This window comes from Mangifera indica, chromosome 1, assembly GCF_011075055.1.
Source record: "Mangifera indica cultivar Alphonso chromosome 1, CATAS_Mindica_2.1, whole genome shotgun sequence".
NCBI classification, from domain to species: Eukaryota; Viridiplantae; Streptophyta; class Magnoliopsida; order Sapindales; family Anacardiaceae; genus Mangifera; species Mangifera indica.
This window is the reverse complement of record NC_058137.1, coordinates 10966078-10986007: the sequence shown is the minus strand read 5'-3', so window position 1 is coordinate 10986007 and position 19930 is coordinate 10966078. Positions and strand designations below refer to the sequence as shown.

The following is a 19930-nucleotide window of genomic DNA, read 5'->3' as shown; positions in this document are numbered from 1 at the left end:
CCGCTAAGTGACATGAACCCTAAAATTGAAAACTTAGAATCGGGTGCCAAATTCATCTATTTCTGCCACTAATCAGAGCAATAATCAAAGGGAAAATGATTTTTCAAGATGCTTCGACTATCTTCAGTCATTTTCAAGGATTTTTGATGGCGTAATCATCATAATCAGTGATAGGATTTCATGATAGTTACTATTTCATGACTCAAGAAAGAATCATTGTCGTTGGTTGTGATTTTAGGTTTAATCTACGACAAAAATCATGCCAACAATGACTTTGGGCATATTCTAGGTTGCGGTGTTGTCAATTTCATTTCATAATTGACTTTAAAACAATTGAATCAATAATCTCCAAAATTGAATATAAAGCCAAAATGTGAATTCCATAAATTTGATCCATAATTGCCAATTACATGTTAAAACAAAGATTCTATAACCTAATATGGATTGCTCTAATACCAAATGTTGGAATAATTGCACAAATTAAACAGTATGTTAATGTAATCATCCAATTGAATGCCAACATATAGGTTATACAGTACATAAATTAAAGTTTAGGAATTCAAACTAACTTGATGTGGCATTATGATGTAAAAATTGAAAAAGAAATGATCGACTATCAATCTCTATAGCAAGTCTTCATTCCCAGTTTCCAAAAGTGATAAGCAAAAAGGGTACCAAAATAAATACGCGCATTTTGGAAAAGGGACCTAGCCTACTTTTATAATAGTTTATTGGGTTTTTCCATCAAAAGCCCAATGAACATAATAGTCCACACTTGTATCATTATAACCCATATTTTATATATAAAGTGTATGGGGCATTCAACAAAATTGATCATGGTATGCCCACAAACAAAATCGTTGGACTATACATTTACCCCAGTTTTATTAAATTAATACAATATTAATGTTTGCCCACATTCAGGAATTTTTCTAACATTCAATATATCTAAATTACCAACTTTTTGGAGCTTTTTATCAGTCTCAGAAATCTTTAAAAGAAAATAATCTCACTTTACTTATACCTCTACTGTGTGTGTAGCTCAAAATAAGCCTTTGTTTATACAATAAATACAAACTTAAAAGGCTCAGAGTGTAATAGAATAAATGCAAAATGAGAAAGATGGAAAGTTTGAAGCAAAAGAATCAGACCAAATAAATAAAAAGCTAAAACACCAAATGATGCAAATACATAACCAGCCCCAGCTCTTATGCAAGAAAGATGACACAAAGAGCTTTTTATCAGTCTCAGAAATCTTAAAAAAAAAATAATCTCACTTTACTTATTATATACCTCTAGTATGTATGCAGCTCAAAATAAGCGTTTGTTATACAACAAATACAAACTTAAAAGGCTCAGACTATAATAGAATAAATGCAAAACGAGAAAGATGGAAAGTTTGAAGCAAAGAATTAGACCGAATAAATAAAAAGCTAAAACACCAAACGATGCAAATACAAAACCATAGCTCTCGAGCAAGAGAGATGACACAAAGAGCTTTTTATCAATCTCAAAAATCTTCAAAAAACAATAATCTCACTTTACTTATTGTATACCTTTAGTGTGTATGCAGCTCAAGAATAAGCCTCTGTTATATAACAAATACAAACTTAAAAGGCTCAGACTGCAATAGAATAAATGCAAAATGAGAAAGATGGAAAGTTTGAAGCAAAAGAATCAAACCAAATAAATAAAAAGCTGAAACACCAAACAATGCAAATCCAAAACCAACCCTAGCTCTTGAGCAAGAGAGATGACACAAAGAGACAAGCTACACAAAATATATGAGAATGATAAATATTAGAGTTTGTTAAGGTTTCGGTATTGGTAATTTTTTCTTAAAAAGGGCAATTTTGTTGAAAATAACTAGTTAGTGAGGGTAAAATAGCCAAATTTGGTGTATCAGTTATTTTTATTTTAACTAAATATGAAAGTGTTTTTGTCCTGAAAATTTAATAAGAGTATAATTATAACAAAAGTAAGATTCTAAGGTGAATGTGGTAGTTTTATTACCTCTATATTATCTTCTACATTATGTGGGTAGTAAAAAGGCCAAATGACTATTTCCTACAACCAGCTAAATTTGAAAAAAAAAAAAAAACCTATTTTTCATACATCTATCAAAGTCAACGATTAAATTTTAATATTCAAAGTGTATTTGTGTCATTTTACTAACGCCAAAAGACTTATTACCACTTAAGGTATAGTGAAATCCCAAAGTCCTATCCTTTAATTTTCAAAAACTCAAATAACCACAAATAAATAAATTTATGTTAAAAATCTCAATTAGGGTTTGGGACAAAACTATCATTTATTAAAAAAATTTAAAAATTAAAGTTTATTACATTTATCTCCCTAAGTTTAAAAATCTCATAATTTCTCCTAACCCAAAGTTTGAAAAGTGACAAATACCCCCTAGGGTTTGTTCCTATTCTTTCTAATGCCGATTCGGCCTCTTCGACTATCAGTCATCCTCTCTTTTGCCTTATCTCTCCCTCTAATTTCTCTTTCTTATCTTTCTGATCATCTTCGATCAAGACGAAAACAAATTATCTTCATTTGAGACAAAGACAATTTCATCTTTGTCTCGATTGAAAACGACCGAAGAGAGAAGGGGAAGAGATCGAAGGAAGAGATAAGGCGGACAAGTGGACAACCGATAGTTGTAGAGGATGAATCAATGCTAAAGAAAAGAGGAACAAACCCTAGGGGGTATTTGTCACTTTTAAAACTTTGGGTTGAGGGGAAATTGTGATATTTTTTAGATCTGGGGAGGAAAATGTGATAAAACTTTAATTTTTTAATAAATTATCGTTTTACCTCTAATCCTAGCTTAGATTTTTAATAAAAAATTGTTTGTGATTGGGTGTTTGGATTTTTGAAAGTTAAAATGTAAGAGTTTGGGATTTTAATATACCTTGGGTGAAAATAAGTCTTTTGGCCTTTTTTTAAATATTATAACAGAGGTGCATTATAGGATGCTAATGTTTTTTTTTTTTTAAATTTATTAAAGATAAATGAATATGTTCTCTATATTCTTTAAGAAATAATCATATTCACATCATATAGTCTCAATAATTTATTATATGATATTTGCATGCTTGATTTATTATGTATTTTAGGGGTGTAATTGTCAATTTTGAAACTATTGGGGGGTATATTGAAATTCAAAAAAACACCCCTAAATTTTTTTCAAAATTTTAAAACCCCTTAAATTTCATCAATAGCTTTAATACTTTTAAAAATTATAATTTAACCCAAAATATATGATCATACATAATTGATACTTTATTTATATTTGTATCAATAATTTATTATTATTTTTTATTGAAATTAATATAAATTAAGGTATAAAATTATTTAATAAAATTTGGATGTAAAGTGTTATTTATCTTGAGAACTCTTTTATCTTTTCAATAATTTTACAAAAAAGTTAACATAATTTGTTAAAAAATTTATTTGATAAGTGTCAAATTGACCTTTTTTAAACTTAACAAGTGAGAATCTATTGTTTCATTAAAATTTAGGTGGGAAATAGTTATTTGGTCTAATAAAAAATTATTTAAATTTTTTATTACTTAATTAATAAAAAAATAATATAAATAATAAAAAATAGATTATGTAATGTTTAATTCACCAAACTAAAAATACCATTAGTGAGAATTTAAAATTAGGAAAAGGCCCTGGCTTTGAATTTAGACTTGTGATGCAAGCATACAGGCTATTTGGATCATTAAAGATTAAGAGTAGAAAAAAAAAGACATAATGGACTGAAATGACATCTAGCATCCATGATGAGGCTAAAGGAGGATATTATTTGATGTAACTTTATACTTAATTATTGCATAAAATTCAAACTTAATGAGAAGAGTACACTTTTGCTTTGTTCCTGTCAGGATAATCATGTTAAAGTATGTGCATGTCGCTCACCGGCTGGTTTTTTTGATAATATATAAAAGAAAAGAATCTCTGTCATCTTTACTTTGTTCATAAAAATTTAAGCAAAGCACCGAAACTTTCTGCAAAACAAGAAAAACAACTGAAATGGGTTGATGAATTTATATTTTATATAGTTTGACATACAATATGTTCTGAAAAATCGTGGGTATTGCAACAGTTATATCACTTTATCTGTTTGTTCATACAATAAAATGGTTGACGTACAGAAGTGTTAAAGAGTTCTTATAAGTGGTAAGATAGACGAAGATTAGATCATGAAAATTAATAATTACGTATACATGACAAGACAATAATAGAGTAATATATGAATGATTATATTAAAACTTTTTTTATTTACAAATATGTACTCTCTAGTTTGAAGACTAATAATAACCTAATTGTTAGAGCGATGCCTTTAACAAAGATCCAAAATCTAAAGAGATTTATTCAGAATTTAGCTATTATGAAGGAGCTAGGATTATGAAAGTCCTCTCCTGAAGCTAATCTAGAATATTTGCTCAATCCGGATTTTCCCTGTGATATGAACTTACGTAAGATTCTTATGGGTTTGTGACGTATGTCTGTTTCTGTTCATTTGCAGCTTTGATCTTGATCAAATTTTCGGGTATATATTCCAATTCTATGAAGAAATTTATATCATTGAAACATTATAATATGACTAAAGAGAATTGATCGCTCATTTGGCATATATATTATTTAATTATCTAATGAAGAATCTCGGAACAACTTTAAGAGTGCAGAATGCATGCACTAACATGCAACACAAGAGCTGGAAATTCCAGAGAAAAAAATTCTTGAAAACTTTTTTGGAGAGTATTGAATTCAAAGTAGTGTTTTCTTGATGTGGCACATCAGGGAATTCAATTCGTATATAAGTGAGGGAAGATGCAATCATGCAGAAACACATCTCAAAGTAAATCTCCAAATATGGGTAATTGTTGCCTACAATCTAAATTTCTGTCTGCTGAACGTGAAGACCAGAAACAGCAAGGTACTAAGGCACTCCATGATACAGCAGGCGACACTGGGGAAAAACCATTGAAATCACCATCTGACATGAAAGACGAGGCACCGCCCAAGATGACAGCAGAGAACGAAGTTGCAGCTGAGACTGTATAAATCCGCCAAAATGGGCATCCAGTATGACCAATAAGATGATGTTTTGAACGTTTGAAGTTTCCTTTGTACTTGTAAGTTCAAGTTTCTTTGTTCAAGTAGCTCAAATTTCTTTGTCAACGATCTCTTTATAAACTCAATAAAGCTACACAGAATAAATTTGCAAAGGGTTCGATGATGATTATGTGAGTTGTTCCAACAATTCCAATCAATCAATCTTTCTCACTGTTGAAGAACATAAGACTTGTATACTGAAAAAATATCTTGACTCACAGTAATCGGAACATAAGAAATTTGTGTTTGCCTTACAAACTTAATGAAAAGCAAATAAACCTTGGTTCTAAGAAGCCGAATCTTCAAGACATTTCATTGAGGATGCAGAAACCTGTCCACTCACAATCTCTTTGATATAATCAACACCACCATGATTAATTGCTGCATGAGTTAAGAATTTGGCCGTGGAAATAGGGATAACTTGGCACCACCATCCACGATCAAAGTTGAATAGATTGAATAACATCTAAGCATTATAACATCTCACAAAAGAATTAAGATCCTCTCTGGATCTGAGTTCTACGTTTTTACAGACGTATAAACCTGTTCTCAAGAACAATCAAAAAAAGTCTCCTCTACCTTCTCATCAAATCAATCACGAATGGATCTCACCGAATTATGTGAAGTGAGTTAGGAAATTAGCAGAATCCAGAGGAAATTTGAAATGCAGCAGCAATATTAAAATCATGTAATTATACTAAATAATGTGCAGAGTTTCCTTTTAACGCTATCTACTTACAATTTCTTTAATCTTATATTGTTTTTGTATAAACAATATAATTTCACACCTCTGCTGCAAAGGATTTACCACAACCGCAAGTTTGCATGGCATTTGGATTCTTGAAAGAGAAGCCTCCACCAATAAAAGCGTCACTGTAATGCAATTGCATTCCAAACAAAAAGAGGAGGCTCTTTGGATTACAAACTGCAACAAATGAAATATCAATAGAGAGATGAAAATAAAAACAATAGTACTGGAATCATTACACAGCTTTACAATGATTATAGAAAGTACTAGTAACACATTCATATGATCATTATCATATTTACTATTTTTTTCTTAATAATGTTAATGAATTAGATTGGTATTCTATAAATAAGTGTGACATGTAAACCAATTTATATGCCCTACCTTGCCAAAGTTCAAACATGACTTGCAAATTTGAATTGACCACAACCAGTGGACTTCTATTCTAACATCATATTTGAAAGCTGTATACAAGGAAGATCAATGCAGCTTGCCCAACATGAAAACCCATAGAGGCCAAAATTTTGATCTCAAAATCAGCTTCACTAAAAATTGCCCCAAGTCCCCATCGATTCCCTAAATTATTTGCTAGGTACAAGTTCAATCAACCACACAAATTTCCCACAGTTCATACGATTGAGCCAGAATTGGATTCAAATAAACAGAACGTCAAAACTGAAGAGAAATACAGAACAGTGGCAAAGCAATAAGCTGGATTCTTGATAAATTCAAGAGTGCCCGATTCTCACCTCAACCTGGTATTCAAGAGACCAGGTTCTCTTCTACAAAAGCCACATAACAACAATTTTCTCTTCCATACTTTGCACAACTTCCCCTTTTATTCTTTTCTCCACCAATCCAACAAGGCCACGTGGACATTCATATCTTCTTGGATCACACCTTTCACACTCTCGTCACATGATGTCCATGCATTGATGCGGTGATGTGGTGATGAGAGTTCTACCAATACAACAAACACAACCCCTCCCCCCCCCCCCCCATTTAGTCCCACCTTGTTCTCAAGGTGCGGGGTCAAAGGTTGATTCTACAATTCAACCAGTTTGATCAATGTTCTAGCAAAAACATGTAGGTCAAAATTGTGGTTTTTTTAGCAGGTGTTCATGGTTAGGGCCGAGCTCGGCTCATATATGGGCGGCTCGAGTTTGGTTCGAGCTCGACTCGGCTCGGCTCGGCTCGAGTTCGGCTCGTTTTTCATTATTAAAACGACATCATTTTTAATATATATTGATCAAAACGACGTCGTTTTGTATAAAAAATTTTTAAAAAAAATCTACCGAGCCAGCTCGAGCTCGATCGAGTCGAGCCGAGTCCGGCTCGTTTCAGGCTTGATCGAGCCGAGCTCGAGTCCAGCCCTATTCATGGTCATGAGAATCACGAAAGTCAGATTTGGTAGTGGAGACAAAGAAAGGAAAAGGAAAGAATCGAAATGGTTAGTGATGATGGTGGTTGGTTGTGTTAGAAGATTAAAACAAATATATGTTAAAAGGGGGCTAAATATATTAGATGGGCTAGGTTGGTTTTTGTTTAATAGACATAGGACTGGGGGTATGGGATGGATTGCAAGAAGGAAACATTGGGGTTATGTAGAAACAGTAGAGGAAATAATGTGTTTGGGTTTATGCAGTTTGTACTTTGGTAGACTTCTAAGAGGTATGTGGGTGGATTCAGATGTTGGTGGGTGTATATAGCAGAGGTATGTATAAATAGGTGTGTTGCAGTTTATGTGATATTTAGGTTGATGTAGACCTGGGTTTTAGGTCTAGTATGGTGTTTGAAGTGTTGCTATATGGGCTGGGTTTTAGGTTGGTGGAGCTATAACGTGATAGTTGGGAAGGGTTTTGAGTAAGGTTTGGGTTGAGTGGATATTTGCTGTTGGGAAAACTTTTTTAGTTGGATTGGGTTGGATTGCTTTGATATTGGATTGGGGTGTGGGTGTGGGTAAATGTGTTGTTGGGTTGGGTTGTTATAAACTTTTCCTTCTCCTTTTCTGCTTGCTTTGACTTCACTCATTTTTTCATTGTTTCAGCATCAATGTCGTCGAATTGATGCATCTCCATTGATTCTCATTTTCTAATTTTTTTTCAGTTTCTTCTATGTTCATGGCTTATTCTATCCTCATCGTCAATTGAAATAAACCATCAAATGAACAAACCGATTCCGACAATTGGAACTCGCCAAAATTTGTTGTTTCTTTCTTTCAATGGCAGTTTTTAGCCAATGGATCTTCAAATAACATCATATTTCTCTCTAGGACACCGAAATCAACCAACTCAACTTCTTTCCTCTTAGGTTCTTTGTCATATATGATTAGGATGGTGTCATCATCTGATTCACCATCTTTTACCATCAAAATCACCATGACTTTCATTCACAGTCATGATTTAGTTCTTCTATTTGTTCATAATGAAGGCAAACTTCGTCACCATTGTTTAGATCTCTGACTGTGTCAGTCGTCAAATGAACCTTCACCTTCCATTTTCATCTTGTATCATATCAACTCTCCCCACTCTCAAAAGCATAGGACTCTAATACCCATTTATGTTAGGTATCAACTCAATCAACCACACAAATTTCCCACACTTCACACATCAAACCAGAATTGGATTCAAATAAACATAACAACTTCAAAACTGAAGAGAAATACATAACAACTACACAACAAGAAGCCAGATTCTTGGCAAATTTGAGAGTAATTGATTCTCTCCTCAACCTGGTATTCAAAAGATCAAATTCTCTCTCATAAAAACCACCAAAACAACAATTTTCTTCTCCTCCCATGCTTTCTACACCTTCCCTTTTTATTATTTTTTTCACCAATCCAAAAAGGCCACATGAACATCCAAATTCTTCTTGGATTACACCTCTCACACCTTTGGTTGCATGATGTCCATGCATTGGTGTGGTGATGAGAGTTCTATCATTATTCCATTAAAAATATTATCCAAAATTCAAATTCATGATATATTCAATAGATAACTCAATCTCTCCACAATATGTCCACGAGAGAAAATGCAAAACACAGAGGCACACGCAAAAATAATGACATGCTCACATATGTGGGAATGAGTAATAGTGCTCATGATATCAAGAAATTTTGTCTTCATTGCTCATTCGATATGGCTTATCTACTTTTCAAGAAGTATTTACACTTAGAAGTTCTTTTCAATTCTTTCTCTCATTTGATTGCAGCTTGATCAGAACTTACAGATGTTTTAAAAAGATGTTTATCTCTATTGAGAAGAAAAATTCTAAATTTGGACTCCTCTTAGTTGTTATTAAGCTTCTTTCTCTTGTACATAAAAAATGTCAATGAACCTTAAATAGAAACAACTTTTATGATTAAATTATACCACAAAACTCTGTAGTGCTTCAAGCAATTTTAATTGACATTTTTTCATAAAAAGCTGATACTAAATGTTAATTCCACAAAACACAAGGTCTACCATAAGAAACCATCCCACTAACACATACATCAGGTCACAGAACTACACATCCAAAGACAACCATGCAAAAAACTAACACAAACCCATAAGCACTTAAACTCAATACACAACACAAGCAAAGAATTAAAATGCTTACTAATCACAAAACCACCGTATTCCAAAACTGAATCGTCTTGTCTTGCATTAACCCTACTCTCAAATTCCATGAGTAGTCCATGCCAAAGCATCCCGCCTGTTTAACTCCAATTTTTAAGCACAAATCCTCACTATGTTCAAACTCGTTTTATTCAAATACTTTAGCGCATTCTCTGTCAGTGAAATTGCTGGACTCAACCCCTCTGCCGCAGGCAGAGCCACTAAACCATAAAATCAGCTCATTACAAATTGAAAATAAGTACAGTATAAATTTACTTAAACAAAAACCAATCGTCATTAAGATTCAAAAATATTAATTTCAGCCAATAAGATTACTGATAAACTTCAAAAATTAATGAATTATCCAGATTATTTGATACAAGTACACTAGCTCTTGTAATTTTCCAAATTAGCTCAGTATATAATTTTTCTGAAAAAAAAAAAAGTTTCACCTGGAGTTGAGGACACTCGAACTGAAATTGATAATCAGTGGGTGAGATTCGATCTCGAGAACTGGAGAGAAGATGAGTCATCAGCCCGGCTAGGGAAGGCGGAGGACAGAGGGGCTACGCGAGGTCACTGCAGAGAAAGCCATGGAGACTGGAGAGAAAGGAAATGGTTTATTTTTGGAAAAATAAAACTGGGAAGTTGGTGGTTAAGATGGCAAGATAGTGGCCGTTGAAATTTTAAAATGAGTTGGGTGAAGTTATATCGTACGGTTGAGGACTTTTGGAGGCTAAATTTTGCATTAAGGGGCGTTTGGTCGGAGAATTTTAAGATTATCTTAGTACTCTATCTTTTATTTTCTTATTTATTTTGTCAGTAATAAAATATTACAGTAATTTTTTATTATCAATGCAGACGTGACAGATAATATAAGTAGTAATCTGATTACCACCTTCACCTTAGGTATTTAAAGATTACTGGAGTAATCTTTAGTTTATTATAATTGTATTATTATTTATTAACATTTTTAGATAAAAATAAATTTTTTTTTTTTTTTAAAATGGCAAAAATGAAGGCTTTTACCATAAGTAGAAGTCTTACTTTTGCTTGTGGCAGTTATTTTTTTAATTTTTTTAATTTTTTCTATATAAATCAATCCAAATTTTTTTATTTCCAATTTTTATTTACAAATCTCTCAATTTTAATTTTTTTATTATATTCTCAATCTCATTTTCTCTTATCAGTTTTCTTTCAAAAACTATCTAAATTTATAAATAATAATTTTTTTGTTTATAATTTCATTTTCATTTCAATTTTATCATTATAAAATATTACAAATAGATTCAATGTCAAATAAATCCAATGTCAAATGGATTTAGAAATTTGGATGTTGAGGACGAGTAGATAAATGGTATGATATAATATTTTATTTATATTTGTAACTATACAGTTTACAAATTAATTTATTTATACTATATTATAAACTTATAATATTTTTTATTATGTAACCACGGTATTCCTCTATCACAAGTGAGAAATTATAAATAAAATATTTGTATACTGCCCACAGCTTTAATAATTGAAAAATAATTTGTGTTTAAAAGTTTTAATTAAATTTTTTTTAAAAATTATTTAAATGGGCCAACATGATTAAAACCTGTAGGCCAACCTAATTAAAGCTCGTGGGTCGAGCCGACCCTATATATAGGGTTGTGTCTTGGGCTTTCAAAAACCTATGGGTCAATCCAGTCCGAAGGCCCATTACTGTGCAGGTCTGGGGCTTGACCCAACTCAGCCCATTGATGTGTCTGATTTTTCGTGATGACATGTTCTAGATATATTGATCGATGATTCTATATATGATTAAGATTAGGATTTTGATATGTTATAAATTTGTCCTCGATCGGGATTCAACAATAGAGAGATTTTACTATATGGTACGCATAATTGAAAATAGGTTTGATAGAGTATATCTTAATTATAATCTAGAGGCTATAGAACATTGTTAGATGACTACCATTGCTAATGAGTCTTTAATAATTATTCAAGGATGGCTAACAACTTTTGAAGGACAATAAAATAAAATCATGTAAAGGGTTACATGGATGTATTTATAACAATTTAAAAGGTTAAAGTGTTATGTAAAATAATGAGTGTTTAAACTATATAGTGAATACATTGATATGACAACTAAATAACATGGATTATTTAGTGTGGTGTCATGTAAAATTGATAGTAATTTTTAGTCGTCAACTATATAAACCAACCGTATATCACATGTTAAGAATTTTTACTTGAAGAAAAAGTTTCTCCCTCACTAAAAGTCTTATAAACATTTGCCTTCTCAAATCTCTCTCTTGGTTAGGTGGATTACTTTTGGAGACAATGAATTCAAGTGTTTTACTTCATTAAACCAAACATTCTTACAAATGAGAAAGACAAAGTCTAGACCTTTTCTTGTTATCATGCTTGTTACATTTATAGAATTTTATCACGCTTGAATGAGTTCATTCATATCATTTTCTCAACCATATTCGACCGTAAATCTTCAAAAGGTATCAAAACGATTTTTACCCATACAAGTTTGCATTTTTTAGTTCAAATCATATGTATTTATGATTAGCATGTTGATGATACGTACCAATGTATACATGTACTTGTTAACGCCTAAAATTGATTTTTCATCATGAATAATTCGATGCATGTCTTGGCCATCACTTATAATTAAAAAAAAAAAAATTGTTTCTCTTTTTATTATAATGATACTAGATTGAAGAACAAATGATTATATGTTATCTTCTAATTTGAAATTTTTGATAAATGTTCAATGTTGATTAAATATAAGTATGGTATGATGCATGCATGTTTTTGGTGATGTATATAAATTTTTTCTTCGCTGTAAAATGATGTATTCTTGCTGATTTTATTTGAAAAACATGATTTCATTTATGTTGATATGTGGTTGATGTAGGCTTGTCCCTTTTGTACTTGAAATTGCAAGAATTGATATGATGAAATGTTGTGCATAATGCACTTGTTGCATAAAATCTACTTTGCTGTATAAATGATTTGGAATATGTGATGTTCTTGATTATACAAGCATTTTCTATGTGTGCATTGAAGTTGCAATTCAGTTATGTACAAGTCATATTGTAATTAGACATTATATTTTTGAAATGCATCTTAAAGTGTTTAGTGCATTTTGAAAAATTCTGCATATGTTTCAAATGATGAATTCGGTGCATATGAATGTTATATGCATTTTTTGTTGAAACGTTTGGTTGTATGGATTCCTAATTCAAGTGATGGATTTGAAGGATGCAAATGATTCATGAAGAATATACACATTACATGATATGGTGATTAAGAATAAAAGGTGCACATAATGAAACACATATAAAATTTGTCTCATTTAATTATGATTAAGTGACAGACAATTGTTTATATGGATTAATGTTATATGAAATGCAATATAGTGATATTATATTTTAAGGGTATATAAAATTATGTATGTACCTTTTTATAATCATGAATAATTATAAGTACTTGTTACTTAAATAAAATTACAAATATTTATACAATATTAATCATAATATTTATTTATAAATATTATTTACATCAGATCATGTAGTTTAATTTATGTTATTTGAGCCTATGCGCTGGAGATCCATGGAGCCACTGGATGACATCCAAAGAAGAATATTAGAACTAGGGTTATAATTTGTCACATTAGGATGTATCTTCGAAAACCTCATAATCATCCTATCATGTTTTATATTTTATGGATGCATGCAATGTATGGATGTTATAACATGTAAAATGTAAAACATACTTAACTAAAAAGTTAAACCTAAAATATCCGAAGTGAAAAATAGTGAATCTAGGCATTTCATCATGGATCAGTTAATTATTTATCATATGGACAAATATCTCAAGATTTTTGTTATATGAGGGATATAGTTCTTTATGACACTAAATTAATTGGCCGGTTCTTAGATAGTATTTTTCACTATGTGTAAGAGTCTTGAATGTGAGTGTTTAATGGGAATACTATTTTAGAAACTACAATAGGTTAAATTTAACTAGTTTACAGTGCCAAGATTTCTATTATGTAAGACATCCAAACCTAAACACTGATTTTACAAATCATAACTTATATAGAGATATTAAAGGAAATAATTAATTTCCTACTTACTAATTTTAAATAAACCAAGATTTCTATTATGTTAGGATTAATTAAAAATTAGTAAGAAATTGATTCCCTACTACAAATTTTATTCAATGAAATTTCTTGATCCTGTCCAGAAGAGTATGGGATTCGAAAAAATAGTTTGAGTTGATATGATTAGTTTATCAATGCTTTAAATTAACAAGTCACTTACAAATCTAATTTTCTTTGCAGTTTCTCATCTAAATTGTTAACCCACCACAATATCTTGTTACACATTCTGGATAATAACATTTTAACTAGACCAAACTTTAAGGATTAGCTTCGAAATTTGAGAATCACTCTTAATTTTGAAAAATTCATATACATATTGGAAGTGCCCTTTCCTATTGACTTGGCTCGAGATGTCATCGAACATAAGAAAGAAGTTCTCAAAACTTGGCAACAGGATAATCTGAGAGCTTGAAGCTATACGTTAGCTTTAATGAATAATGAGTTTTAGACAAAGGATGAAAATATAGAATGTGCATACGATATCTTTATCGCTTTACAAAAGTTATATGACAAGAATTAATGAATTATTGAGTACAAATTGTGTTCAACACTTTTGGAGATAAGATTAATGAAAGGATTGGCTCTGGATGATCCTATCATAAAAATGATCAACATCCTAGGATAATAGGATGTATAAGAAGTTGTCATGCCTAACAACTCAAGGTGAATTTGATTATACAATCCTTTTAATGTAGTTATAAATTGTTTATAACAAACTACAATCCTAATAGGACCAACCATATGCTTTTAGAGATTCTTAACTAGATTTAAGTGTGATGAAGGAAAAGGGCGTGAGGATATTTATTTTTCTTTTTCCAGTGGGATGAAAAAGAAGTAAATGAAACCTCAAAAAGATCCAAAAGTTGGACCAAAGAATAAAAACTTTAAAAAAGTCAAAGCCAATATGAAGAAGGCCAAAGTCAAAGGATAGTGTTTCCACTAGAAGAAGGATAATCATTAGAAGAGGAATTGTCCTCTATATATACAAAGCTTGAAGAAGAAAACAACTCCATTTTGTGTTTCATTGTAGCCACAAAGCTTGAATAATAAAACAACTACATCTTATATTTGTGTTTCATTACAAGACTTGTAGAATATTTTTTGCAACATCCAAGAATTAAGTTATTTTGAAAATTAAAAATGGAGCAAAGGTTGCAGTTAAGACCATAGGGACTTGTTTTATCACACTCTCATCTAGACATGTTTTAAAATTATACAAAGTACTTTATTTTGCCAAAGCTACTAGAAATATTATCTTTGTTTCTTTTCTTTGTAAGACTAGTTACACCGCATAGTTCATTGGAAATATATGTTAGATTCATTATGGAAATATGTAATACAAATGGTTTGCATGTTTTAGAATTACATTATCTAAGTAATATGAATAGTGTTACAATTAAGATATCTTGAAATGAAATTAATCTAATGTTACTTTGATAATCAATTAGGCCACATAGGAGACAACAAGATAATTAGGTTGGAAACAAACAAACTTTTAAGCCTATTTGATTCAAAACCCTATCTAATTTGTAAATCTTGTCTTCAAGGAAAAATGACTAGATCACCCTTAAAGAGTAAAGGTGAAAGATCCGAAGAATTATGGGGATTAATACTTTCAGATGTATGTCGACCATTTACTGAAATGGTTAAAAAAGCTTTCCAATACTTAATTACCTTTATCGATGATTATTCGAGGCATAAATATGTGTATTTAATAAAATACAAATCCAAACCCCTTGAAAAGTTTAGAGAATTCAAGAATAAAGTAGAGAAACAATCCAAAAAGAATAATAAATCCCTATAATCAGATCGTGGGAGCAAATATTTCATACAAAAATTTTAGATTATTTGAAAGAGAATCGAATAATATCCTGATTAACTCCTTTGTATACATTGCAATACAACAATGCATAAAAAATGAGGAACCGTACACCATTGGATATGTTATGATCCACTATAAGTTTTATGGACTTGCCATCGTCATTGTGAGGATATTCCCTATTATCTATTAGACATATTTTGAACAAGGCACTATCCAAATATGTATAAAAGACACCCTATAAGATATGGCATGACAAGCATCCAAGTCTTAATTATCTAAAAAGTCTAAGGATATCCAACTAATGTCAAAGTAATTAAGATTGATAAGTTGGATGTCACATATGAAGCAGGTCAGTTTATAAGATATCTAATGATTGATTAGGATATTATTTTTAGTTCTCATTGATAAAATAATCTCAATCAATAGAAACACATATTTCCTAGAGAAAGAGATATTGGAAAAAGCAATGCAAGAAGAATATAGCTAAAAAAAGAGTCTGAAGAGCCTCAAATCAAATAGTCTAAGCCAAAAGAGTCCCTTAAATAGACATTTTTATATGATAAACCTATTTCAGTTTGTAGATCTACTAGGGTGTCCAAAGCTTTGAAAAGATACAGATTTCTCTATGAATAAGATTTTAAATCCTTTATGGTTGGAGAAATCGATCATGATGATGATCCTAAAAGCTACAAGGAAGCAATATTAGATATTGGCTATGGAAGATGGTTAGTGAAAGGTAATTTGAGTCACCAGAGTCCAATATAGGTAGTGAAATACAACAAAAATTTTAAGACAGCTTGAAATCCCTTGTTTGGTTCACATTTTAGATAGAACATATATGAACATGTGAAACACTTATAGTGTGTTAGAACATGATGCCTGTGTAAAAGCATTCGTGTGATCAGAAACTAACTACGAAAATAAAAGAACGATTTTAAAAATTTCAAAAACAAACAAAGTGTTCTTAAAACGAATCAAATTATAGCAAATGATAATCATGAACATGCAGATATAGCCAAATATAGTTCAACATGGCAAAAAACATGTTCTCCAACCCAAGGTAAAAAGTAACTCAAGTATCCATACAAAGCTTGGATAGAGTGGAAGTAAAAAAATGTTCACAGTGGTTTACCAAGAAGTGTAAATAGGTGAGACAGTAAAAGGCACAAATGTTCACTATGTATTTTTGCTGAAGGGAATGTAGAAGAAAAAATTTAATTATACAATTCCTTTTATAGAAGCTGTCATGAATGGTCGTTCTTCTGGAATGAATGGTCATTTCACTTTTTATTTTATCTTATCTAATATATGTGAAATCCCGGAAACTAAGCTACACACAAAGACAAGATTTTGAATAAAATATCTAAAACTGAATTTGCATGAATTATTGTTCCTCCAAGAGAAATGGTTGTTTGTCCTATTGATAAAAAGCCAATTAGACTTTTCAATCCTAATAGAAAAACCCAATTTAATCATAATTTCTCCACAACCCATAAACACTAGGATTATTACATTTTGGTCCCTTAGACCTTATAAGACTCAAAACTTGCAATCTAGTTTTTGGATTAGATCTATCTCAAATAAGCTTATGCCTCTTGAACCCAAAATAACTCTTTATATATGTGTGATCCATAAGCTCTCTATTGAGCTAGTAGTGTCCAAATTTGGGTTGAATCTAAACATAAACCAAGGTTGGCTTCTAGTAAAGCATCATGACTACCCAATCAACAAAATGTCAGTGAACAACTTTAAAGTCTTTCTAACTCCACAGTTATGTTCAATACGATCCTTTCGTCAACTAACATCTTGCGATGTTGACACACACACACACACACACATAACACGCACACACACATATATATATGTATGTATGTATGTATGTCTATTTCAATAAGTCCTCATATGAACTAATATCCATCAATGATTGACTAATTTGAATTAGGTTTCAACTTGATCCTATTGTAGTCACAAATTCAGGTACTCATCAAAGATATATTCTCTTGTGCTCAGAGTGATGAATCCTCCATTCATCCACCATAGCCTCTATGCAAATCTTGGTATGACTAACAACCACTTTTATAATTTCCTCTTTTATGATGACATATTGGGTGACGTCAAACCATAGTGATCCTTGTATAAGTTGGTCCAATGATCTCAAGTCAAAGAATCACATACAAACATGAGTTAAAGGATTTATTTTACAGACACTAGAGTCAACAACATTCACGTATGTGTCATTGGCTAATAGCTTTGACATGTACATGTTGTTATTCTATTTTGGTGGAGTCACTTAATACTATAATAATCTCATGATCATTACTTATGCCCTTACTTAATGCAATGTCAAGATTACAAATACTTTTAGAATGACCACTAAATATGTACATAAGGTTCCCATGATTAGTTATTTGATTCTCTTGTCACAGTTCTATCATTCTAAGGACATATCACTTTTGCAAACATATTGTTAAATCACAAATATGAATAAATGATAAAACTTTTTATTAATAATAATTAATAAATATTTGATCACAAGTACATATATTAGATTGGCTTTAAGGTACAACCCTAACAATCTCCCACTTTCATTATAGCTAATCAGTCATATATCTAATGTCATATATGACTACATGTCTATTATGTTTCTATTACATCAAAGCCTTTATCAATGAGTCAGCCAAATTATCATTTGTATCAGCTTTAAAAATCTATATATCTCTACTCTAAATGATCTCTTGAGCCAGGTGATATTGTTTGAGTATATTTGGACCTATAGTAAGACCATGGTTCCTTTGTCTGTGCAATGGTTTCATTGTTATTGCAATAAAGCTCAACTAGTTTGACAATGCTAAAAACCACTCAAATCTCTAAAATGAACTTCTTGATCCAAACAATTTCTTTTGTCATTTTAGAAAGGACAATGTACTTGGACTTCATTGTAGAATCAACAACTGTACTTTGCTTAGAGCTTTTCAAATAAATTACACCACCATCCAAGCAAAACAAAAATCTCGACAAGATTTAAAATCATCTCAGTCTGTCTATAAACTTGCATACTAAAAACATATCCTTAGTTTTTCTCTAATACTTTAGAATGTTCTTAATAGTTGTCTAGTGTCTTTCACTTGGATTCGATCGATATTTACTATAAATGCTTAAAGTGTATAAAATATTAATCCTTGTATATAGCATGGCGTACATGATAGATCCTACCATGAATGTGTATAAGATCTTACATATCTTGTCCCTCTTATATTAAGTCTAAGGATACATCTTTTTTAAGAGATATACACTGTGAGACATCAGCAAAAATCTTATTTTTTTTAGATTTTTGCGTACTAAATCTAGTTAGTACCTTATCTATATATATGTTCTGACCTAGTCCCAATAACCTACGAGATGTATCTTAATAAATCTTAATACCAAGGACATAGGCTGTCTCACCTAGGTCTTTCATTAAAAAACACTTAGATAACCAAGTCTTTACTGATTACAAGTTTGGTATATCATTCCTGATTATCAATATGTTATCAACATATAAAATTAGAAACACTATACAATCCCACTAACCTTCTTATACACACAAAGTTCATCTTAGTTTTCTATGAGTTTGAACTCATGAACGAATTCATCAAAATGAATGTTCCAACTCCTCAAAGCTTGCTTATTTTCATAAATGGACTTTTGTAACTTGCACACATTTCCAGTGTATCCAGCAATAATGAAATTATCAAGCAGTGTCATACACGCATCTTCTACTATGTTTCCATTCAAGAATGAAGTCTTAAACCTCATTTGCCAAATTTCATAATCATGGTATACAATTATCACAAGCATAATCCAGATAGACTTAAACATCGTAACCAGTAAAAATGTTCCATCATAGTCAATGTCATACTTCTGAGTGAAACCTTTGGCAACTAGTCATGCTTTATAGGTATACATTTTACCTTCCATATTGGTTTTCTTTTTGAAAACCCATTTACACCTTGTAGGTTTTGCCTCTTTGATGGGTCCAGCACAGACAAACTTGGTTTTGGTACATAAAATCTATCTCTCAAAGTTGAGACTTGATACAACCTCAACGTAAGTCATAAGTTTATTATCATAGATGACCAATACGTCATCGCACTAAGTCATGAGAAAACTAAATCTCTGTGGCTCATGGTGTATTCAACCAGATTAACACAACTCATGTATGTGTTAAGTTGGTTCACTTTATACCATATAAGGTAAGGTGACCTTTTCACTACAACACAACATTATGTCCAACGTAAGTGGTATCTTGTGGTATAAGAAATTCATCAAGTTCTACTTTCCTCCTATTAATTCACATGGAAATAATTTCCTTCTCAAAGAATACTCTAGTTTGAGCTACCAAGACCTTTTGCTCTTTTAAGTGGTAGATGCATTAACCCTTAGTTTCTTTAAGGTACTCTATAAAGATATAATTTTCAAATTTT

The 19930-nt window shown here is 31.2% G+C and overlaps 1 pseudogene; it reads right to left on the bottom strand.

Annotated features, from left to right (window-relative positions):
* Positions 1–4739: 4739 nt before the first annotated feature.
* Positions 4740–19930, bottom strand: part of LOC123214959 — a 55905-nt pseudogene continuing 40714 nt past the window's right edge.